Source organism: Palaemon carinicauda, chromosome 8 (assembly GCF_036898095.1).
Source record: "Palaemon carinicauda isolate YSFRI2023 chromosome 8, ASM3689809v2, whole genome shotgun sequence".
Taxonomy (NCBI): Eukaryota; Metazoa; Arthropoda; class Malacostraca; order Decapoda; family Palaemonidae; genus Palaemon; species Palaemon carinicauda.
Genome location: NC_090732.1, coordinates 36,749,493 through 36,759,492, shown reverse-complemented (window position 1 = coordinate 36,759,492; position 10,000 = coordinate 36,749,493). Strand labels below are relative to the sequence as shown.

The 10,000-nt window shown below is 38.0% G+C and overlaps 1 protein-coding gene across 1 annotated transcript in view; it reads left to right on the top strand.

Moving 5' to 3' along the window:
• LOC137645703 (coiled-coil domain-containing protein AGAP005037) overlaps positions 1 to 10,000 on the top strand; it is a 1,132,788-nt gene that overhangs the window by 1,003,029 nt on the left and 119,759 nt on the right. The window lies entirely within an intron of this gene.

Genomic DNA, 10,000 nt, shown 5'->3' with positions numbered 1-10,000 from the left:
AAAGGAACATTTAAAATAGTGGTACCTAATAGAAAAATAGGAAACATAAACCAATTGTATATACAGTACTTAGCGTGATACTAATGAACAAAAGGTAGTAAAATGTGGCTGTGCTATGCAACGAAGAGAGGACTAGTTTAGAAATAAGGGTGTGATTGATAGAAATGAGGATAATATTATGTTTAGTTCCATATTTCACCCAAGCTATCATCAGATTGACACTAAAAAGTGTATTATACCTAAACCATTTCTCATCTTCCAAGTACAAGTCAACGGTAAGATTAATATAGTAGCGAGACGGAAAGGCATTGTGTTGATAAGATGTGCAATAACTCAAAAGGAAACAGCTTCAAGAGTGGTATTTGAGATAATTGAAACCAAGCTCTCAAAAAACAAATAGACCAGAAAACCAAAAAATGAAAAGCAAAAGGATATCTGAGGACAGCAACATAGTAGCAAGAACAGGCGAAAGACTGGTAACAGCACAATTAAATATAGACATACTTCAGCAAATCTCTGCAGAATAGAATGCAAAAGAAAATGAAAGCAAATGAAAATTGGATCATATCTAAAACAACTACTATAAGAGCTTCAGATTGCCTGCCCCAGACTAATACACAGATTTGAGGACACTAGATATGTATGCGCTATGCAGAGACTGATAAGTAGTTAGAGGATGTGACAATGCATGATGAATTCATACAGACACTTTTAGAATTGTTGAATTATATTTCTATATATTGCATCTATTTTCTACATACATAAATTCCAACTTTTATGTCAATATCATGTTGCAGGACACACTTTGCCATGAAAGACAAGGTAATTGGTGCAAATATGTGTGTGTTTGGAAGACTGTGATATATTTGTCATTCCTCATAAGTAACGTAACCTAGAAATCTGTTATTCAAAGGGCTCATATCAAAATGATGTTATTAGGATGGCCATTGCATTAGACTTGAGGACTTTATCTGAGGTTTAATTATGCCATTTATCTTCACTTCCAGAAAAGCTTGAACAAAATCCAGTAATTTCTTAGAAGTGATTTTTTAAGCAACAGTAAGAAGCCTTATGGGACAGAACTTTTATCTTAAGTAATATTCACTTTTAGGAGGCAATGTTATTCATATTCCTCCGCTGTTTTTTCATTACAACAAACTTATTTCTTTCATGCAGTGGCGTAGCCAAGAGACGGCAAGGCGGGGCAATTGCCCCCCCCCCCCCCTGGGGAAAATCCTGCCCCCCCCTGAGAGGGGTCTTCTTGCCCCACTCTCATAATTTAAAGTTTTCATGTCGTTTGTTTTAATATCTCTACTGAAATTATTGTACATCTATATTATGCCATCAAAGTCTGTAAGTTATACAGAACTCTCAACACTGATATCTACATTTTATTTAATATACACTGGATGGAGTCAGAAATCGTACAATAATTTACACTTATTTCTTAATGATTAAATAAAAACATTAAATTTGGATATGGTCATAGGGAAAAAAATACATGTGAAACAGTGCTGCTGAAAATTGTACAATTGAAACCTAAATCCTATTGCAAATTCTGTGTAAAAAAGTGACAAAAACTGTGCAGTTGCATTGTATTTCTTCTGCTTTGTAAGATGTGTAGGCCTACTGGAGCATAGTAATAAATGAGCTGTGCTTTTACAACTAAATTCAACATAGGGTTATTACTGGACTATCATCATGCTGAGTGCATTCAAACTTGTTCTCAAAACTAAAACTCAAGGTACCACAGAGAAGAATTAAAGTTCAAACTGCATAGTTTTATGTCCAGGGAGGGTGCCCCCTACACAAGAGGGGGGGGGGGGTTGACCTTATGATTATCCCTCTCCCCCCCCCCCTAGAAAATCATGAAACTGTAATGAGGCTGAACTTAAGTCTTCCAACTGGTACATCTGATTTTCATGTCTAAGGTCAAAATGACTATTCTGGATGCTCAGAATGTATCTCAGACAGTCTCAGAACTGCTGGCTTACATACTTCCTGCCGAAGGGCTTCGTCCCTTTGGGCCTCGCATGGGGCTGCCCCCTTCAAATATGACCTTTCCCCATTTTTGTCCCCCCCCCCCCTCTGAGACACTCCTGGCTACTCCACTGCTTTCATGAGGAAAAAAATAAGATATTCTTAATTTCTGTACTAAAGGGGCAAAGGAGAACAATCTTAAGATTAGTGGAAACAATATGCTAAGATACTATATTTTCCCCTGAACCTATACTTTTTTAAACAATTTTTTGTATTATTGACTTTAGCTTTTCTTAATAAAGTAATGCCTCACAACACGAAATTAATTTGTTCTCGAGTGGCTTTCGTAAAGTGATTTTTTCGTGTTGTGAGTCGCATTTCACATACAAATTGCCTAATTTGTTTCAAACCCTACAAAACACCACATTAAATCTCATTATAAAGCTACAGTATAACCACATTGAAATACTGTACAGGCAAATACATTTGAACCATTCAATATACCTAAACTAAATGTTAATACCTGTCAATTAAGTAGTTATTACAACATAATGTAGTATTAAATGGAAAATAATACAATACATGCAGTGCAATATTGTACTATTATAGTTACCCTTATTATAGACTGCAGCTATATTTTCTGTTTGAACCCATTTTCTTCAACTGTGATGGGTGACTATTTTATTCTCGGCCTGGCTGGCAAATCTCTTTTCTTAAAGTGAAACATTTTTCATAAAGTGAGTCATAAAATATTCTTATCTCATTTTGTAGCTTGAAAATTTCGTAAGCAGAGTCTTTCGTGAAGAGAGGTATGACTGTAAATGTATCATTCTCAAGGTAGTAGTGTTCCCAACAGCACTTGTCTCAAATAGTGCAATTAGAGATTTTCATATTTCTGTGAGTCTTTGCAGTTGCCGATATGATTACTGAACTGCATATGATATCTGGAGACCAGACTTTCTCAAAGTTTATCTTTGCTGATAGAATCTGGCACACCAGATTTTGTTAGTAAGAATTAACTCAGCTCGATTGCAGGATACAATAGCCATTGTTTGTCTAATTGGGCTCTCAATATTAATGATAGTAAATGAATGAGAACCTCTTATATGGCTGGTGAGAGACATTTGAAAGTACAATACTCGAGGAGGAATTTGTGATGTAGACAGTATGTTCAAGAATCTTTGTAATGAGCAGGGTTCATAATAGAAAGATAACTAAGAGCACTATTGGTTTTTGGCAATGAAATGTTATTTTGTGGTAAGCATCTCAGCCACAGACGAGAACTATGCTTTCTCTAAGATATATGTTCATATATTGCTGGGCCGCATTTGGTTTTGTAGAAAAAGAATTTATTAGTTTTACCTGCATATTTACAAGTATGATTGTATTAATATAAAGTTCTCACTTATGAGCAGCGTGATTACAAAGCATTGTGCTTCCAAATCAATTAAAAAACAATGATCTACCCTGGAAGTATCAAAAAGGTATTGAAATTTTTATTACGTATAATAATCTTCAAGACCTTCAACCTGATAAGGTGAGATGAAGAGAAATAAACATCCTTTAATTTTTTGTGTGTGCGCTAGTATAGCGTATGTAAGGTATGAGATATGTAACTTACATTGGTAAAGAATCGATGGAAAGTATCTGTTTATCATAAATGCAAATTTTTCACATTTCTTGGAAAGATCTTCCTTCATCCTCTTTCACCGACATGCATGTATATAAGCCTCTAAAAAATTGCTGAAATGGTCTGATAGGTGGTACTTTAGTCTTTTCAATAGAGTAATTATATTGTAGTAGGATTAATAATATTGTTCAGTGTTTTGTCTAACATGGCTCATGACTTTAGGCAATTATATTTGGGTTATTGGGCGGTGAACATAAACTTTCCAAAAATTTTCACCCTTGCTTGTTCACATATATAATAGATTTTGGTACATCTCAATACTTTTTCTAGGATACATGTCAACATTGCTTCATTAATTTTTTACTTGTTTGTAAATCTAATTGATGATTCATTTGGTTGAGCTGGCACTTGCAGATCCTAGTGCCCTCACATGACATATAAATTCTCAACTTAATCAGGAAAAGATTATTTATACTGTGTGCCTCATGATCTTTGATGTCTGACAGGCAAGACTTTCGTGGGCCAATTTCTTGATGTGTGTGTTCATTGCCCTCCACATTTATTGCTCAGTTAGGATGCATGGGAGCTGCCTGAAGGGTGTGATTATGGGTGAGGTTTAAGCCTTCATTCTCAAAACCAATCTAAGATAGAGGCAAGAACATTTAATAGGCTGACTTGTCTTTAGGTAGTGGTTGCTTCTCAGTCATGTAGGACGAAATACCTCCAAACCAGGACACTAGCTTCCTGCCCGAGGCACAGGTTTTCTCTGTCCTCCCAGTTTTCCGATATCTCAGGATAAGATATCCAGATTTGGACGGTGTTAATGGTTTTTCTGGAAAGTGCATCTGTGACATTGTTAGACAGGGCCTTCAGGTACTTAATGGTTCTGGAATACCCAGCGATCGCCAATCATTGGCACTGCTGGCATGTCGACCAGCAGTCTGCCTTTTTTCTTAAGGTGTGAATCAAGGGTTGATGGTCTGTTTGGACCACAAATTGCTGTCCTTCGAGCATACGTCTGAAATGCCGAATAGCATGGTGGATTGCAAATAGTTCTCTGTGGAAGGTGGGGTATTTCTGTTTCGCTGGAGATAACTTCTTGCTGAAAAATGCTAACGATTACCGGCTGTCGTCTATAGCTTGTTCGACTACTGCAACCATTATTTTGCTTCTTACATTCATAGTTAGTGTAAGGGACCTATTAAAGAAAAGAAATACTTGTGTTGTGTTGCAGCAGAACTAAGGGCTCTTTTGGGTTCTATAAATGCTATTTCTTCCTTATCTAGCTAGCATATTGTTTGGGTTTTCCCTATAAGTATTCATATAAGGGAGACATAATTCTAGCCAGGTTGGGTAAGAAATAGTGATAGTAATTGATCATGCTAGCAAAGTCTTACAGTGCTTTAATGTTTCTTGGCCTTTGGAAATCGGCATGCGCCTGTACCTACATTGGGAGAGGTTTAACATTTTCTTGACTTACTTGATAACCAAGAAATTATATGTTATTTTTGTCCATTAACATTTATCTTGTCGGACAATTAGCACTAATTCTCTGAGGTTCTTGAGGACTTGTTTTACATATGTGTTGGTTATAGTTAGTGCTGAAAATAAGGAAGTTGTCAACGTAAATGATGCAGCAGAGTAATTCTCAGAGGAAGTTGTCCATCAGGCATTGAAATTTGGGTCTGATATTTTGAGGGCCAAAACAGCTGTAAGTCAAAATATATGTTCTTTAGGGGGTATAAATGGAAATTTATTGTATGTCTTCTTTTTCTACTGGAATTTGGTAATACTGCTTGAGGAGATTGATTTTCAAGGATATTCTTGCCCCATCGAGTTGGTCAGTTATGTCCACGATGTTATGTACCGGTTACCTGTCTTGCACTATTTGAACATTAAGTTGTCGGTAGTCTAGGTAGTGCCTCCATATGACATCTCCTGTAGATGCTCTTGAGCTGGAAGCTTTCTGTCAGATTCCTGACTTTTCCACAACTTGGATTAATGGCTTTGTGTGGCCTAGTTTTCCTAGAGCCAGCCATTTGAAATGTGCGTGCACCAGAGGGTCCCCGCGTGGGGGTTGTTGCTGCCCTTGCATTAGTTGCTGTCTGGATACATCTACCAGCATGTTGTGTGCCTTATCAAAATCTGCCAGAGTACCACAAAGGCGATATCTGCAGTGATGAATGTCCAACTATATGGTTTGCCAGTGAATGCCACTTTCATGTTTCTAGTGCCCTATATCTTTATCAAGGTGCCATTTGTTGTAAACTTGTGAAGAATGTTGTGGTCTGGATTCAATCGTTAGTTCGGGGTGGCATCCACCCGTATTAACAAGAATTCCGCGTCAGAAATTTCACCAGTGATGTAGAGACATGTAGAGGTCTTTTTTTCCATTACCAGAAAGAAACACAGACTTGTTTCTCTGAATGAGGGGACCAGTCAGGCCATCGCTGATGGTTAGTTGGTTGGGTAGTTGCTGCAGCCCTGCTGCATGTTTTTAGATAGGATGCATCCTTTCTCATACTTTTGAGCCTCACTCCCATATCCCAAATAGAAGTAACAAAAGCCCTTTTCTTTGTCAGGCTATAGACTCTAGCATGTCAGTTGCTTGATGAAATGCTTGTTCCTTAAATGGTGTATGGGATTGCCGGGGACTCTGGTTTGACGTCTGTCACTTCATCACTTTGTGGTTGAGGGTGTGTGGTGGACACTTACAAGTGGTTGAGTGAGTCCTGCTAATGTCTGAGCCAGGTGAACTTTATTTACAATTTGTAGGAAATCCTTGTGATTCATGGTGGATGCGTTGGGCATTGCCACAATTGTTTTAAATGGTAACTGTGTCAAAAGGACTTCATGAACTAAGTCCAGTATCATCTCTTATTGGGTGTAAAAACGGTTATTTTTACGAGATGTTGGAGTTGCCTGTAGACCTGTGAGGGCTGTTGACCTCCTATTTTTGTTTCTACATTGTCCAGAAATTTTCTGGATCCAAGGGGTGGAAACATACTGAAGGATGACCTTGATTTGACCTTCAGTGTATCATCTGTGACGGAGGTGTCTGGCATGGATTACCATTTTGTGATTTGTGCATAAACATCACCAGGTAAGAATTTGAGTACTGTGTCAGCTTTTCGTGATGACGGTGTGATCTTCTTTTCCACCATAAAGAACTAGGCAGGCCTCTAGGCTGTTTATTTTGAAACTAGCAAGGCGGACGATTTCTTTGGGAGAGTTGGCATTGTTAGGTATCTTTGGTTATTTTGGGGTTGCCAGTTTGCCGAACAGGGTTTGGACAGAAATGATGGCTAGGATTAATTGATTTATTTATACAGAAAATGTACATAATTTCAGTCCTTATGAGCAGAAAATAAGTAATAAATTCTACATCTAAAAAGGTACATGATTATAATCCAGATGTGTGATTGCGCACCTGGTAAAAGCTTGAAATATATTTACTTACTGGAACAGAACCATTTGATCTTCCTGAATTGAAAGTTTACAGTATTCATTATTAGATGTCGTTTTGCATTTGTTGTAAGTCTGTTTTCAAACCATCCACAGTAGGTCGTGTTTTGGCGAGGTTCTTGAATTAAAATGAGCTAGCAAACCTGTTGAAAAAGATTAAAACCATCTGTTTTTATGAGTGTAGTCTGTCCTATAATCAATACTCCATTCTTTTAGCAGATGGTAATAGATACCTTACTTTTATTATGCAAAGTACAGAAAATTATATCAATTTATATGTTCACTTTGCAGTAATTGATAAAAAGTCACTGATGTTGACTTATGAATGAAGTGAAATTACAAGAATATACCTAATGAACTTTTCTTTTAATTTAATTCTGTAGGATTCTATAAAGTGATAGTTCTCAATACGAAAGTTTCTGCTTATGAAATTTTCATGCTGCGAAGATATTTCCGGCTCACATTGCGAAAAATGTTTCATGCCATTAAACGAGGTACAGCACGAGAGCCCGGCCTCCTCCGAGACTGATTTTAAAATATGTAGCGGCGTCTCTCACTCATTTCGTATCGGCAGCACTATTGTTCAGATTGAATTCGTGTTTGCAATTTCGCTTTCGTGCTTTTAGGTACTGAACTGTATCGTATTTCGGGGAAAGACGAAGATGATGCTTTCTATGGAGACAAAGCTTGAATAATCTGGCATGTGGCTAAGTGTGATTGCTAAGGAATATGACCGAAGTCCATCTATTATAGGAACCATTCTAAAACAGAAGGAAGCCACCAAAGCAGTAACACCTTCTAAAGGCATTACTCTTTTCTTCAGCAAGAGGAGCCACGTCCATGATGAGATGAAGAGATTGCTGCTTATTTGGATTAAGGGCAAGGAAATTTCTGGAAACACGATCACCAAAACAATAATCTGCCAGAAGGCCCACACCATTTCTACTGATTTCGTGTGTGTTCAGGCAGAAGACGATGCAGGAGAAGGGACATCAAAGCAGGCATCCCTAGAGTTCAAGGCTTCTTGTAGGTGGTTTGAAAATTTTAAGAGACGTTCTGGCATTCATTCGGTGGTGCGGCATGGGGAGGCTGCCAGCTCGGACACAGAAGTGGCCGAAGCCTTTGTTAAGACGTTCGAAGAGTTGACTGTCAAGGATGTCTACAATCTGCAGCATGTCTTCAACTGCGATGATACTGGGGTTTTCTGGTAGAAAATTCCTCGACGGATGCACATCATGGCAAAAGAAAAGAAGCTACCCGGGATTAAGCCTATGAAGGACAGGCTTATCCTTGCACTCTATGCAAGCACCAGTGGGGATTTGTTAAGACGTTCGAAGAGTTGACTGTCAAGGATGTCTACAATCTGCAGCATGTCTTCAACTACGATGATACTGGGGTTTTCTGGTAGAAAATTCCTCGACGGATGCACATCATGGCAAAAGAAAAGAAGCTACCCAGGATTAAGCCTATGAAGGACAGGCTTATCCTTGCACTCTATGCAAGCGCCAGTGGGGATTTTAAGGTGAAGCCCTTGTTCGAGCCTTCAAGACCCACAAAATGATTAAGGAGAACTTTGTGTTGTTGTGGAGGGCTAATGCAAAAGCCTGGGTAACAAGACGCTTGTTCATCAAGTGGGTAAACCTTTGTTTTGGCCCGATCACTCACTCTCCTCATGGTCCATCATGTGATTTCACACTTTAAGAAGTTCTACACGAAATATCTCTTAAAGAGATGTTTCGAAATCACTGAGAGCACAAACCTCACCCTACAGGAATTTTGGAAGGAGCATTTCGATAGTGTGATATGCCTCAGACTCATCGATCAAGCTTGGCGGGAGGTTTCTAGGTGTACCTTGACGTTTTCGTGGAGGAAGATTTTGAGGGCTTCCATGCAGGCCAAGCTGAAGCCTATGCCGAAAAAGTTGACGGTCCTGAACCTGTTGCTCAATCTGAGGTTGCCGAGATCGTTAGACTCGGGATGTTCAAGGGTCTGGAAGTCTATGAGGACGACATTAATAAGCTTCTCGAGGAGCACCAAGAGGAAGTTACAACTGACGACCTGAAGGAGTTGGAAGCCATACAACTGAATGTCGTTTAGGAAAAGTTCTCTAGTGGCGATGAGGAGGAGAATGACCCTATAATAACGGCAGAAAATAAGGAGGCTCGAGGTTGCTACCATAAAAAGGCAGCTTTTGTAAAAAAAAAAAAAAAAAAAAACCAGAAAAGGTTCACAGAGGTCATGCTCTGGAATATTTAAATGACGTTTGCTTGAGTCATTTCAAGAACGTTTTAAGAAGCAGTCAGAAACAAGCCTTCGATGCTAGTAGGCCAAGAGGAAGTTCCAAGAGATAAAAAAAAAAAAAGAAAAGGGGAAGTGATGAAGCATATAATTAAATTTAGAAAATACAAAATGGAAAGTAAAAAATTACAAAATTAGAAAAAGAAAAAAAAAATAAATTTGATTTTAAGTTTATCGTAAAGTTAAGTATTAATATTTTCTACCATTTGTTGTTTGGTTTCGTAAAGTAAAGTTTAATGTTTTCTGTCATTTATTAATGCGTTTTGTAAAGTTGAGTGTTTAAGTTTTCAGCCACTTTTTAATGTTTTCTGCCATTTGTCATCCTCCTCTGCCGCCCCGCCACTTTGCTCTCGGACATTGCCTCACTCCAAAGGTAAGGTTACACATTTTTGTTACTGTATTTTCCATTTATTATTGCATTGTTGTTCTATCTGTTCTAATTATACATTTACTTCTGAGGTTATTAACGGTTGGGTTATTATTGAATGATCCAAATGGTATTTCATTGTAGTTAGTGGAATTTAGCCTTATTGTAAAAATTTAATGTGGCATTTTTGTAGACCTTGGAACAATTAGCCTATTTACATGTAAAAGGCAACTCACAATGCGAAAAAATCACGGTACGAA